The following is a 14557-nucleotide window of genomic DNA, read 5'->3' as shown; positions in this document are numbered from 1 at the left end:
GGGGGGGGGGATGGGTTTTGTAAATTACCCAAAGCAAGCTACACTGTAAAACAAAAAGCCTGCTACAAAACGGTGGGATATTCTCCTCAAAGGATGACTGCCTTTATCACTGTGGGGAGAGTTCAGGGCGGTCACAAGTATCCTTTGCTGGTCACAGCAGTGGTCTGACTTGCAAGCCACCCCCCACCCCAAGCTAGGAATTCTGTTCTGCTGGCACTCACAACACTTCCAACAAAGGCCTGATTGATTATGAAACACTAAGTACCGATTTGCATAATTTGCCTCAGCAAAAAACAACCATTGTTCAAGATTAAAGAGACTCCAGTAGGTCCCTCTGGCATATTGTAAAAAGTTCCCTGTAACACAAAATCATTATTTTTTTTTTCATTCAATCAGTGGACACAGCTTGCTGTTCAGTTTAGTATGCAGCCAAAGGCACAGCCAGAGCCGCTGCTGTATAAATGTTTGCCAACTACTGATAAGCTGAGATGGTTTTTCACAAGAATTGTGTTCCCAAGTTTAATTTGGAGGCCCGCTAACTAAATTCTGAATCCACCCCCTTCAGTCATAATTGAAAATGCATCGATACCAATTACAGCTGAAGGTTCAGAACCAAGGCGCCTCTGGAGCCCCGTGCCCCCGCCGTGGGTCCCTGTGCCAAAAAAGAGCTCCCACTGACCCGTCACCCACAAAGGAGCCTGGCAGTGCCACACACATTCCATGGTCCCCGGGTCCCAGCAGCTGGTCTGTTAGGAGACTGCATCCATGAACTGGCCCTTTCTTGCTTTCTTCTCTTCTTCAACAACTGTTTGGGAAGCAAGCGCCCCCAGCAGTGGCCCCCTAATTTCTACTGTGTGACACCCCCCTTCAATGAATGCAGGGACTTCTGGCCACTCTCTACCCTTCCTCAAAAACTCCTGAGGCTCCCTCCTCCTGCCCTCCCCGAACCACCACCCTCCCGGACCCCACTCTCTCTGGGTCCTCAAACCTCTGGCAAACTTTCATCACCTCCTCTGCCTCTGCTAACGCGGGAACCTTACTCAGGTTCCGCGCTCACACGTTGGGGCTAGACTCACCGCTCCCAGCTCCCACCGGGCGGGTNTCCTCAAACCTCTGGCAAACTTTCATCACCTCCTCTGCCTCTGCTAACGCGGGAACCTTACTCAGGTTCCGCGCTCACACGTTGGGGCTAGACTCACCGCTCCCAGCTCCCACGGGGGCGGGCGGCTTTCCTCCCCACCTCGAACACGCCCACCCAGCCTCTGCCTTCCTCCCCTGTTCCAGGTGAGTGCGTCCAACCCCCACCGCGGTCCCGGCTGGCGCCTCCCAACCTGGAGTGTTAATTATGCAACCCCTCACATTCAACCCGGCTGGCTACTGGGTCCCTCCTGGTCCCCTTCCTGGTCCCCCAGGGAGAAGGAGCCTCTCTCTCTTGATCCCTCAAGTTAGAAAGTTTCAGCTCTTCCCTCTTTTCTACCCCACAAATTAAATTGGTCAGCCAGGCCTATCCATTCGAGTTCAACATCTGCCAATGGAGCTGAACCACGGCCACCCTCCCCGGGCGCTCCCTGCACCCACCCCACATTCCGGACCCAAGGGCCTTGCCCAGGCGCAGCCTCCTCTTCTGCCTAGGCACTTGGGCCCCTCCTGTTCTCTCTGCCTACGGTGACTTCTTTCTCATCAATTTTCCACTCAAATGTGCTGGGCCCAGGGAGGAATCAACACAGGACTGGGGGGTTGCTCCCACGTTCTCTGCACAAAGCCTTCCTTGAGGCACGCTGCACCTGTCAGCTGGATGTTATACATGTCACATACGTTACACATGCACGTATACATACATATTTACAAACATACAAATGTTAGCTCAATAGGTAAAGTGCTCTATTCCATCAGTCTAGAAACCTCGTTAGAACACACAAGGCGATTGTGACCTACAGGAAAGTGTAATCAGTAGCTAAATAGCCTGTTCGGGGTTCTTGCTGAGAGCCAGTGCCACCCTTACGGGACTGCAGTTTCCAGAATTCAGCCTGTGTTGAGAGGATGATTAACATTTGCTGGTCTGAATTTGGTGGCCTAACATCTCATGTCAGCAACCTGAAAAGTACTGCTTCTAATAAATATTAAGTTTCTATCCCTTTAAGAAACTTAGAAATTAAAAAAAATGAAATCTTAGGTTCTCAGTGAGATAATCAAAGAACTCAGGACCTAATCCTGAACGCTTAAGAGCCCTACACAGCGCTGAACGACCCACGGAACTCAACGCAACTTTCACTTTTAAACGTCTCGGACCTCGTCAACCTCAAAACACAGCAGAAGTTTATCATGTTCTCAGCCTTCTCCCCTCATTTCTCAGGCCCCACCTTCTCTCTACATCTCCTCGGCTTCATGATCACACCTTAATCTAAGTAAACATTTTCCTTCTCATTCTTCCGGCTCCCAAACTGCGCTCACTTGGCATTGCCAGCACATTCCCAAACTCTGCCCACTCCTGGCCCATCTGGCCTTCCTCTGTGCCTCACACATGCACCATGGTACACAGACTACAAAACAAGTGAATCTCTCTTCCTCGATTCTCAAGACCAGAAGGGCCTGGAAGACACTTACCTGCTTTGATGGTGGGGAGCTCACCGTGTCTCCGAGGTCACCCATTCCAGTCGGAACAGGACAAAGTTCTTTTTCCCTCTGAATCAGGTTCAGCTCTTGGGTTCCCCCTCCCCCCCCCCACCTCTGTGAGGCCCTCTGAGTCTTCTGTCTTCTCTAAGCTAAACATTCTCAATCCACTCGAGTTTTCTTTGGTCTCCTCTGAATGCCGCAACTTACGGGCCTCAAAAATCAAATGTGGTTCCCAGGACTCAATATTCTGGGAAATGCAGAGAAAGGCAGAAACATCGCCTCCCTTGTTCTAGCTTCCAGGTTTCTATTAATGCCGCCTAAGAGCATGTTCACTGTCACATCACTGAGTCAGGACGACTTAATATCTAACATTATTTCTTCCATGACTGGTACTGCTGACTTACACCTTCGCTATATTCACATTTTCCCCTGGCTTCCTGTTATTTGCCTTTCTGCCCATTCTGCCATTAAAGACACTTATAATTAAAAATAACTTTAAAAATGGGATGAAAATAGGGCTGGAAAAGCATGGAATTATAGTCCCCTCCATGTGGACAATGAGGTCAACTGGTCACAGATGGCCCCACAGTCCAAATCCTCAGGCCATTAAAAAAACAAAAGGTTCCCCTACAAAATATCCTGGAGACCTTGTGAGGTGCCTTCTGAAAGCAGGTCTTCTCCTCACCTACCTGTCTGGCAACTGACACTAATGAGCCTGGGGGGGTGGGGACAGGTATGGCTCCTGCTTCACGAGCCTGTGCTGGTTAATCATCACTACTTTCTTCTGTGTGTGCCTGGAAACCTTTCTTTTATTTGTTCCCCTGACAAATACGTAAGACCCAGAACAGTCCAGGCACAGTAAGAAAGGAGGTAATAAAGAAGAGACCAGGGGCACGTTGGTGGCTCTGTCAGTTGAGCATCTGACTTGGGCTCAGGTCATGATCTCACGGTTCGTGGGTTCGAGACCCGTATCGGGCTCTGTGCTGACAGCTCAAAGCTTCAGATTCTGTGTCTCCTTCTCTCTCTGACCCTCTCCTGCTCACGCTCGCTCTCTCTCTCTCTCTCAGAAATAAATAAAAAAACAGTAAAAAAAAAAAAAAACGAATAGAGGAGGGGTTCCAACCCAAGGTCCCTACATGGCTTCACACTGCTTTTCAGGCCCCTCCAAACCCTGTCTGGTACAGAGATTATGCATAAAGCATGTATTCAGGGACTATGTGTGCAGAGATGATGTTCTGTGTGTACAGAAACTGTGTGTGTGGAGATTACATGTGTAGAGATTGTGTTTAGTGTGTGCAGAGCGCATGTGTGCAGAGTGTGTGTGTGCAGAAACTGTACATGAAGTGCAGAGACCGTGTGCTCAGAAACCGTGTGTGCAGAGACCATGTGCAGAGACCGTGTGCTGAGCCGGTGTGTGCAGAGACGGTGTGTGCAGAGTGCGTGGTGTGCAGAGACTGTGTGTGCAGTGCAGAGACCGTGTGTGCAGAATGCATGTGCAGAGACGGTGTGTGCATATACTGTGTACAGACAGTGAGTGCAGAGTGTGTGCAGAGACCATATGCAGAGACAAGTGTGTGCAGGGTGTGTGCACAGTGTGTGCAGGTGTGTGTGAGCGTACATGGGTGCTGCGTTGCTCCCAGTCCTGGTAAATCACACACAGACTCTACAGATGTGAGTTCCGAGCCAGCTCTGACACGGGCAGGGTACGGTCTTGTTCCAGTTACGTAACATCTCCAGCCTTCACCACTGCACAAATGAGAGAATGACCCTGCAGGCGACCACAAGCCACTGGGGAAAGTGATGTCCGTGCAGGGTCTGACGCTGTGCCTGGCACACAGCACCTGCCCGAACATTCTAAGTTTCCTTCTCCTGCTTCCCCTTCATCCCTGTTCAAGCCTCACCCATGAGGTCAGGTCGGTGGGAACGGGGACCGCCATGGGGCAGCGAAGGGAAGGGGAGCTGTAGAGGCCTGGGCCACACTAAATGGCTGTGTCCTCCCACAAAGCCGCAGCACCGAGCGGCACGGAGAGCTGCAGAGTCAGAAGAACAAGCCTGGATCTGGCACAAGCCCAGCAGAGTCAGAGGACTAGAAATGAGCACTTCCTGGGCGCCTGCTCTATGCCAGGCCCTAGGCTCAGAGCTCGATATGCACGTACTACCTTACTTAACCCTCACACCACCCCTCTGGGGGACTGCCCCCGTGAAGGAGAAGGAAACTGAGGCCAGAGAGAGGCTGAACACACTGCTCACGGCTCCACAGCAGGTCACTGACATAGCACAATGTGGTCCCAGGCAGTGTGGCCGCAGAGCCAGCGTGAACTGCCTCCACCGGCTGGCGGCCCCCACAGCCTCCAAAGTCAGGAGCAAAGGCAGGCGAGGGCACAGGGCGGAGGCAGAGGCAACCTGACCCAGCTCAGTTCCACGACAGCAGGGCCTCTGGAAAAGCTTTCTGGAAAGCAGCTTAGGGACAGTGCACCTGGGCACAACCTGCCCGGGAAAAGGGCTGCACTTGGACTCATGCGGCTGTCCGCAGGACTCTGGCCCCCTCCACAGCAGAGCCGCACCGCACGTCAAGCCTAACACTAGAGTACAAGGTGAAAAGCACACGCAACCTATAGGACACGGAAGGGCAGCCCGGGTTCCCACACGCCCTCTCCAACAAGTCCCCCCGAGTCTTCAGCTGCGCTTCAGCGGAAGCGACTGCTTTGAGCTTCTGAGCCATGAAGAGAGCGCAAACGCGTATTCCTAGCTGCTAGCATCACAGGTGGTGAGCGAGACACTTACTAGAAGCGGCCGGATGCCGGGACAGCGATCAGCCAGCCCCCTCCCCTCAGCCTCAACAGCCCCAGGGAGTGGACAATGGGCACCGCTGAACCTTCCCGCAGGTTCTGTCTCTGCGGGATGCGCCTCCAGCACCCCTCCCCTGCACCCCGCGCCCCAACACACTCTCCTCTGTATCCTTTCCCCTTTTCCTCAGTGCAGGTGCTCTCTTCCAAAGAGCTGTCCTGGGTCCGCCACGTTCACACCTGCACCCACAGACAGCCCGTCCCCATTCTGCTCCTCTGGAGAACACAGGTGCTTCTGAGCAGGTGTGCTGGATGGGCAGGTGGGGGACCGGCTGCCAGGCCAGGCCTAGGACCTCAGGGTCACCGTCCTGGGCCTCAGTTCCTCACCCACACGCTGCAAAGGTTAGACAAGAACGTCTTTTTGACTCAAACACTAAACTAACTTTTGGTGCTTGATCAACTTCAAAGTTTCTTAGGACCAAAGCCTGCTGCCTTCTTTTCAATCCTTTTATGCTTTCCTGGGAGCTCAGCATGAGTCTAAGGATATATGTACTTTGGATCCTCTTTTATTAAGGTTTTCTGGCTCAGGGCAACTCAGCTATAGAACCTTGGGAAGTCTGGTCATAAGAAATTAGAAATATTTATAATTGTTCAAGAAGATGTACGTAAAATAGAAAAAAAAAAGAGGTAATAACTGACTTGTACATACCATAAATGTTGTGGGGTAAATTTGCAACAAAAGTAGTACCTACTATTATGCCAAGAAGAGCTAAGGGCTCTGTGCAAAGGCGGCCACTTGATCCTCCATCAGCACCCTAGAAGGGAGGGGCCACTATTATTCCCTTTCTAGATGGGAGGGGCTAAATAACAGGCTCGAGGGGCGCCTGGGTGGCTCAGTCAGTTAAGCATCCGACTTCAGCTCAGGTCACGATCTCAAGGCTCTTGAGTTCAAGCTCCACGTCAGGCTCTGTGCTGACAGCTTGGAGCGTGGAGCCTTCTCCAGGATTCTGTGTCTCCCTCTCTCTCTCCAAATAAACAAACATTAAACATTTATAAATAAACAAATAAATAAATAATAAAGGACTCAAGGTCTTCCCCGTAAGTGGAAGAATGATATTCCTAACTTCTGGCTCTTACTATTCTCTTCAGAACTTTGACAAGAGGAAAACACACTCCACTTATATTTTAGTTCCTCAAATTAAAACCTCAACCCTATCTCTAAAATTGTTTATGTAGTTTACAAAGCAAATAGTGTAAAATTCAAATTTGAGTTTCATGTGCTGGGGCGGGGTGGATATAGTCCTAACTTCTGAGCTGCCTTCCAGAAAGGATCTTTACCTTTCTTAAGGACAGATGCCTTGGAGACTCTGACAAAAGCTCCGTATCTGATCTCTTCCCTAAAGAAAATAAATATTCCCACAGATACAAAAAGATTTTCTGCTTACCATTTGAGAGTCAGAGGCTCGTGGCTCACGGGAACTGGGGTGAAGAAGCCCTGATGCTAAAACCCGGTTCAGCAGACAGACACCAGCACAGGAGGCCACAAGCTCTCGGCAGACCTCACGTGCGGAAGGAAGCATTCCAGCTCGGCGCCCAGAGACAGCGCCCGGCAGCCTGCGGGCCATCAGCACAGGAACACTAACGCTCACAGCAAGGCACGGGAGGAGATGGCAGGGGCCCCAGGGCCTGCAGGCTGGGGGAGAGAGCCCGGGCACGACAGCCACCCGCACGTCTGCCTTACACGTGTAGAAGGGCAGGGACGGAACCAACCCTCGTCATCAGCGTTGTAAATATTTAGTATTTACTCTGCACTGGGCGCTGTGTGAAGCCTGTGCGTTTGTTTAACAGATGAAAACAGCTGAGGAAACTGAGGCACAGAGTTGTCAAGGAACCCACCCAAGGTCAAGTTGAAAAGCCAAGGTCCGTGTTCCAAAAGACACTCCAAAGCCTATGCTCTTCAATTTGCCAGCCTGCGCCCCCAAACTTGGGCCCTTTGACGTGAACGCCGAGCTGAAGGCCCAGCGGAGCGCTGCCAGGCAGCCCTTTGCCACCCGCCACACACCAAACTCACTGAAATGAAGCGGTTGAGTTCGTTTATCAGCTCCTCCAAAAGCCTGTGCTAAATGTCTTCTGAAGTCTTCTAGTCCGTGCTAGAAAATACTAAGCACATAAAACACATTTCCACTCCGCTGCTGTACACTCCCCAGCCCAGGAACACCTTCGCTCCTTCTGGTGGTGGACATGAAGAGACTTGTGTAAAAGGGTGTGCCCAAGAGGGACTGTGTCAGGTTCATTCGGGATTCCCAAAGCCTGGCAAGGTTCCGAGCTCCACAAGTGTCTGCTGAGTGAATGACTATTTTATCAAGAATGCATCATTCTAAAATACACATTAAGGAACAGCTATTCCTAAAACAGGTGGTTATGACGTAGTAAAAGTTTTTAAAAACTACGGAGTTTCCCGACATGGTTTCTACACGAGGGCACACCTCCCGTGTAACAAGCAGCCAAGCATTGTGCACAGCTGGTAATCAATGCAACCCTCCCCACTTAAGGTGAACATCAGGTGTGCGGCCACAAACAGGACCAGACCGAAGGTAGATTCTTACCACTAAGGTTAAACACATGCACTCAAAAACAGAAAATGCTGCCCTACTGACACTTTTAAAATGATCTTTTTATTTGAATTATAACATCAACCGTGAGAAGAAAACGTTTGCGAAGATGACAAGGACCGGCACATACCCCTACAGAAGTGGGAAGGCCGCACATAAAACTGACATGTCACAAGCTGCTTCCACGCTCATTCTCCTGGGTTCCTTGCCCTGGGTAGGAATTGGGGGCCGGGAACACCACAAACCCCCTCGTGTGCAAGCAGGGGGCACAGACTGGTTAGTTTTCTCAATCTTCCCCCCATCGCAGCAAGTACCGTTCCCGTCCACCGGGTGGTGCCCTGCACCGCACTGTTCTTCCACCAACAGGACAGCACATCAAAATGACAACAGCCTGGTTTTGAGATGATTTGTCTCTTGAGGATATACATTTGGTTTAAGTTTCCACTGCAGAGTTAAAGTTCTTAAGATAGGTCATGCAGATCAATTGCTCCTGTAATCTGAAACTCAAAAGAGCAAGTAATATCTAAACAAGGGGAAGGGGTGGCCCTGAGCTTATAAGGTTCTCTGAAAGCCAGGAGACAGTCAGCCTGGCTACTTCTAATCTCATCATCAAAACTGTTACCTTGTCTAGGTTCTGCTTCACATCAGCAGGGAGAAGAGTGAAATCGATGATGGGCCGTACAAAGGGAGAACATACATTCAACATCCATACCACCTGATAGATGCTGATAATTTACATTCAACAGAAAACACTGCTTGATAATACTCAAGCCCCAAAAGTATAAGTGCTTTGCTTTACTAAAGCATATATTTTTCTGTCGGCAAAAAAAGCAAAGAACTCAGTGTGCCTTTTATCGTGAAGGTCTGAGAAAGACGGCTTGGTAACAAGATACCAGCCTTTTCTCCAAAGTCATCTTTCAACTGAGTGAATGGGAATAAAATGCCGGCCTCAAGCAGGAATACGAATGTTCAAATTCCCAGCAAAGTCCAGGCCCTGTTTCGTCATTCCCTGTCCTCCAAGAAAATACAACTTCCTTTCCTTCATTACGATCTTCTTTGGAGGACTAAGGCAAGAAACTTAACATACTTCTGTATATGTGCAAAAAAAAAAACCCGGCAGAAACTATTATTCAAGGAATAAGTTACAAAACATTCCAACATCCTCTGCTTGGGAAAAAAAAAAAGAAAAGAAAAGAAGATTGGTTTCTCGGATTCAGAACAAACCTAAATATTGCTAACTTCTAAGTTTTGTTAAGTAGGGACTAGCCTGATAAAAACTGATTCTTATGTACGTGTTCAAAATAGCATAAAATAATTAGTTCCTAGTAAATCATTTGCTAGAGAAAAATCTGTGTAGAAAAATAAACTAGAAAAGTAATGGTTAGATCCTGAGCCGTATATTACAGATCTTGATTTTGAGAATCAAATCATTTCCCTTCATCCTACTTTTAGGATGTACTGTTTTACTCAGACACAAAAGTATTTGAGTCTTACTAAGTATTATATTCAGAACTCAGTTTGAACGCTTTAAAAGTAAAACCAGTATATACAACTAAAATCTCTCTTAATGGTTTTTATCGTTAGGTAAAGCATCTGAAAACACCACATATATATAAAAATTTCCTTTCTTATCATAGAAACAAATTTCAGAGAAAGCCATGTGTCAATTTGTAAGCAATAAAATTGTCAGCAAAATGTAACACTAACTGTCCACCCAAATACATATATACATATATACATACTTTTAAGGGACACATGCAGCAGTGTCGGGAAGAAAGGAAATTAAAATTTTACAATGTTCAAGAAATCCTTCAAACACTCTACGGTATATGTTAGTCAGTATCTGATAATAACTATTTCAAAAGTTGCCTGAATGTAATACTTAGTAAAGTGATATCTTTCTACACTTACAGTATCTCATTACACTAAGAAGTGAACAGATTTCCCCAAGAATTGGAGTGTAAGCAACCAAAATTAAAATGTCAATTTGCAGTTGTGAGGTTAATGCCATAACAAGGAGATTGAAAATGAATTTTAGATTAAGGTTTTTAAATGTTATTTTTTATTTATACTCTATCATTGTGGTCCATTTCAATAATTAAACCAAGTGAAGATTTTTGCCTCCTTGCAAAATTAAGAATCTCACTATCTGCTAAAATTTAATGCTTATTTTGTAAAAAATTGTTTACATTTTCCTGTCAAGTACACATTTTTTTAAAAATGGAATCTATAAATAAATATGTAATTTCTGTGCCTGCAGTTGGAAAAGAGGCACTCTTTGGGATTCCTACAGCAATCACTAAGGCTCTTAAAAGAATTGTAAAACTTCATCCTTGCTGAAAAATTCATATTTAACACTTATTTTCAATTACAGCCAAAGTCTTTGTTCCAGATCCACAGAAATGGACACCCCTCTCTCCGCAGTGTGTCTTAGAAGAAAACATGATTAAATGTCACATCTGACTTTCACAGATCCTCAATTTGCTTCTTGCATGTTTATTATCAAACTCTAATCATGACTTTCACAAACTTATTTATACTTTCACACAAACTTCCAAAGTTTTCCCAACTTAAATAAAAACCCACAAAAACTGTGGGAAATGTTTCGCTTGAAAGATAAAAGTAAACTGGTCCAAATGTACATTTGCAATAATCAGTGTTTACTTTCGTTGCCCACTCAGCTTACAGCGCTTTCGGTATCTAAATTCGACTTAATTTTCTCGTCTCTTAAAAAAAAAAGAGGGAAAGTAGTTTTCTTTCTCCCCCGTTTTGCTCTCAAAATATAAACTCATTTAATGCAAAGCATTCCTGAATCAGGCATGTTTTAAACTACAAGCAAATCTGGTCTCAACAGCATTCATATTACATACAAAATGCCATTTCTTTCAAAACTTCAGTCTGAATATTTTGTAAATCTAATTTTACTTTTCCTAATAAACAGAAGACGTTTTACTATGCAAGTCCCAATTACAATTTTAGTAAGTGAAAATAGTAAAACAAAAACAAAAACAAAAAACCCCTGATACTACAGTGCTAAGGTAGGAAAGAGGGTACGCATTAATTCATTTACTTAAAAAGTTGGGGATTTCTTCCGTAGATTTTGCACTACATTCATTAAAACATGACATACCGTTAGCCTGGGAACAATTTGTCAGTTAACAGTTATCTACTGAGAGAGGAAGTATACTCTGAGTAAGTAAAACACCAGAAATCATTTATGCTGCCCTTGTTCAGAGCTGCTTAGAAAACTGGGCTATGTACTCTTAAAATAATCATTAAAAACAGTCTGAAGGGTAACTGTGATATAGTTAACCCACAGCCAACTAATGCCCTCTAATTCTAGAGAAAGAAATTTGTCTCCCAAAGGGGATCTAAGACACCCATATTTGTAATACAGTAATATGTGTTAAAGGTAATAAAACGATAAAAAAATATTTTCTAATAGAAGGAATATATTTTAAAGTTTGTAAGACTGGCAACAGAAAAGACTTTTTTACTACTACTAAAAAAGAAAAGTCTCCTGACAAGAGATTCTGGGTTTGAGGTATGTCACACCCCAGTTCCCAGGCCACGAATCCTAGTTCATTTTTTAAAATGAGGTCTATTTCCTGTAATTTTAGATATTTTAGAGTACAATTATTTTACATTTTTATGATGCCTTTGGGGTATCATTACAAATATTTTTATGTGTTTAAACTTAGGAAAGTAAAATTAAGTAATAGCTTCTCTTAAAAGGAGCTGTCAACTCTCTCCTGAACAAAAATCTTTGTTTTAAAGCAATCTAGAGATTTATATCCCTAGTAACCATAGAAATTAATCTTAAGCTTGAGAAAAAAAATTGCATAAAATGCTTATTTAATTAAAATCAGAGCTCTGCTCTTTAGAAATAAGGACCCTCTTTTGAACAGAAAGAACTCTCTCTACAGAGTGGAATTGTTTTAACTCAAGGTAGCATTCTTTGTGATAAATTAATCAAACACATGTTTAATTGACTCTTGGATTTGTGTGCATACAAAGTTAAACACTTTGTTGGAAAGGATTTGCTCAGGGAAAACACTCCCGGAAAACTTCTGGTAAGAAAGGAAAGTGAAACACACAGGACCCAACCCGTATTTGTACGTTATCTAAGTGTGGGTATAAAAAAGAGCAGAGAATTTAACAGGAACAATGAGGAGCATCACTCCCAGCAGAACTCACTTTGTTTCCACTGGGAACCTGGAACTATTATTCACTGTGCTATTCTTAATAGAAAGACCCACCAACACATCAGATCTCAGACGGCACCCCTATTCACTTCACTTTCTATTTCCCGCACTAAAACACAGACATATTCTGAATTCTCCTTTCCCCCTCTGACTGCAAAGTTTAGCTCAGATTTAGAAACCAGTGGGGGACGTCTGGGGAGGGGGCAGTGTTCCCCCCAGCAACTCTCTTCCCCTGCAGCCTGAAAGGACTGTGCCTCTGAGGGATGGTCAAGAGGAGCCCCTCAAACATTTATAAGACGTCAAAGCTTTCAGGACTTATGAAACTCAGGTTCCAAAGAAATCTGGTGAACTTTCACGAGATCAATTTCACAGCTTCAGGATTTTTGCTGCATAATGAATATTCTTAAAAGTTAAGCCACGTTCTGTTTCCACTATACTTCTTAAAACACGCTAATTTGGACTCTCCACTTTGGAAAAGTGAGATAAACACAAAAAATGTTAAGAGCTTAGTGTAGAATCAGAAAACAAAGATAGTGATGTCAAAAAACCCCAAATATTAAATATTTGTAAAGTGCTCATACAGTATATCGTAAACCCCAAGTGCAAACTACAAACAAGTCTTGGACAAGGTCTGAAGAGGTGCTTCTCCATGGGAATTTTGGCACTGCTAAACATGCTAAACAGTTATCTTTCCTAAGAAACCCACTTTTTAAGAAAAGACACAGGCATTTACTCCCACGCTGTCCAGAGCTAATTTACAGTCCTCCAAAGGAAAAATTTCCCAAGCATTTAAGAGAATCAAGACATCTTCTACATGGGGCAGAAAATAATGAGGAATTATAAACGGTAAGAACAAGAAGTCCCCACTGTATATGACACCAGAGTGTGTTCACCTTGGTGGCTCTGAAAACTCTTTCGGGGGTGGGGGAGCAGGGGCTGCTCTGGGCTGGGCAGGGGAGATGGGGCACAGGACAGGCACAGAAATCAGGAATCGTGATTCTGATATCAGAAAATGAAACACCTTTCCATCTTCACTGCAGACTGCACACCTCCCCAGCAACTAGGCCCCAAATTAGACATACATGCTACGTGTCAATGAATTGATTCACTTTTCATTCAAATTCTAGTAATCGACAAGGACAGAAATCTAAAAATCTATTCTAGGGGCGCCTGAATGGCTCAGTCTGTTGAGCGTCCGACTTCAGCTCAGGTCATGAACTCACGGTTCATAGGTTCAAGCCCCGTGCTGGGTTCTGTGCTGACGGCTAGCTCAGAGCCTGGAGCCTGTTTCAGATTCTGTGTGTCCCTCTCTCTGACCCTCCCCTGCACATGCTGTCTCTCACTCTCTCTCTCAGCAATAAAAACATTAAAAAAATTTTTTTTAAATAAAATCTATCAGTAGAAAACAGTTTAGTTTTAAAATAATCTCAAAGCATAATGCCGTTCTGAAGCTTTAACAATATGATGTTTAGCAGAAACAAAATGCCAGTGTCTACTTGAGGTAGAGTTGCAACAACTTCCTTGCCCCTCTGCTTTTAACTGCATACACGCAAGATCTTAGGAGGCAACAACACGATTTCCACAGAAAACACAAGAACTGGAAACAGGGTTCGTGGGCTTTGAGCCACTGTTTGTTGGTATGTTTGTTCTTGGCTCTTCTCCTGTAGGAAAAATTGACAAGGAAAACATACTCTTTCTCCTACTTCCTTAACCCCATGTCCCACGGTAGCTTCCTTTAGGACTTTACCTAACAGGCAAAAACCTTGCCTACTCTGGGCCTGCACTGCTATCTTGAAAAGTTACAGAACGTGGACTGAAGTGATCAAGTAAAAGTAGCAAGAACCGAGGCCCTAGGAAGTATCCGCTAACCACCTGCTGGTACACGGCACAGAATGAGTGTTCCAGGCAAAGCGTGCATCTGGGCTCACCCTGCGCTCCTGCTCAAGACACTTCAAGTCACTTCTTCATGCTTCATTTCCTTGCTTTGTAAAAGGACGAGATTGCATTCCCTGATTCCTAAGGCCCATCTGAGCTCCAGAAATTCCATGACTTTTTGTATATGACTGAAAACGCAAGTGTATTTTCAAGCAATCTTTCCTATCTCGGTTTTATGGGTAACTAGAATTTAATTTACAACAGAAAGAAAAGACCATTCATTTCCGACAACCTACTACATGACACACAATACTGCGTATTTTCACGTATCACTGTCTTCACAACAACATTACCACCTTTCCCATTTTATGGGTGAGAAAACTAAGGCTCGGATAAGCCCGAGATGCAAAATGACATCTGCCCAATTCACTATCCATGCCCTCTCCACACACAGGCTGACCCCTGA

General features: G+C 45.3%; 1 protein-coding gene across 2 annotated transcripts in view; it reads right to left on the bottom strand.

Annotated features, from left to right (window-relative positions):
* STX18 (syntaxin 18) overlaps positions 1–14557 on the bottom strand; it is a 119860-nt gene that overhangs the window by 56125 nt on the left and 49178 nt on the right. The window lies entirely within an intron of this gene.

The sequence above is a fragment of the Crocuta crocuta genome, unplaced genomic scaffold (assembly GCF_008692635.1).
Source record: "Crocuta crocuta isolate KB4526 unplaced genomic scaffold, BGI_CrCroc_1.0 scaffold179, whole genome shotgun sequence".
Classification (NCBI taxonomy): domain Eukaryota; kingdom Metazoa; phylum Chordata; class Mammalia; order Carnivora; family Hyaenidae; genus Crocuta; species Crocuta crocuta.
The sequence above is the reverse complement of the archived record's forward strand: the minus strand, read 5'-3'. Positions and strand labels throughout refer to the sequence as shown.